The 886-nt window shown below is 37.6% G+C and overlaps 1 non-coding gene across 1 annotated transcript; it reads right to left on the bottom strand.

Moving 5' to 3' along the window:
- Positions 1–455: 455 nt before the first annotated feature.
- LOC112438581 (small nucleolar RNA SNORA8) lies at positions 456–594 on the bottom strand. Its single transcript, XR_003026987.1, has one exon. It is a non-coding gene; the product is annotated as a small nucleolar RNA SNORA8 (small nucleolar RNA).
- Between the last annotated feature and the right edge of the window lie 292 nt (positions 595–886).

Genomic DNA, 886 nt, shown 5'->3' with positions numbered 1-886 from the left:
CAGCATTGGTATCACCTGGAAGCCTTTTTTTGTTTTGTTTTGTTTTTAAATCAATACATTTTTATTCAAGGAATTTTATGTTGTGATCCCTTCTACTGTCCATCAAGGTCACTTTGGATCCTCTAAAGAGCTGGAGTCAAAATTTGTCTTCAAGAGATTTACTAATATCTTCAAGTTAGCCCTTTTTAATAGAACTGATGCTTAATCCAGTTGTCCTGTCAGCCCGTAATTCTTTTATTTTGGTTTCTTTCATCTCTTTTTAATATGAATATACTGATGAAGACATCAGAATTCACCAAGAATCTTTGGGATCTAATTTCTTCAACGAATTTACTTTAGGGTCATTTTCAGAGTAGGAGGATCTGCTTCATTCTCAATTTGACACCTTAGAAAAAGAAAAGCATTGCTTACTCTTAGAATATATCAAACTGAAGAGTATGAGAAACCTATACAAATGCTGTATCAATAGAAATACCAGGTTTAACGAGCACAAAGCCAAGAAAACCAATGAAACCAGATACTGGATTTCTATGGCACTGACCTTTGAACACCCTAGCAGGAGTAAACTGCTGAGTGCAGATACCATGCAGTGCATCCTGGAAGCTTTTAAGGAACAAAGACCCTAAGGCCTCACCCTAGACCTCCTGAATCAGAACTTGCATTTAATTTATATATATACATATATATATATATACATATATATATACATATATATATATATATTTTTTTTTTTGGAGGCAGGGTCTCGCTCTTTCACCCAGACTGGAGTGTAGAGGTGCAATCATGGCTCACTGCAGCCTCGACCTCCTGGGCTCAAGGGACCCTCCTGCCTCAGCCTCCTGAGTAGCAGGAACTACAGGTGCATGCATTACCATGCCCAGCTAAA

Source organism: Pan paniscus, chromosome X (assembly GCF_029289425.2).
Source record: "Pan paniscus chromosome X, NHGRI_mPanPan1-v2.0_pri, whole genome shotgun sequence".
NCBI lineage: Eukaryota > Metazoa > Chordata > Mammalia > Primates > Hominidae > Pan > Pan paniscus.
Note: the sequence above shows the minus strand (reverse complement) of the source record. Positions and strands in the feature narration are given on the sequence as shown.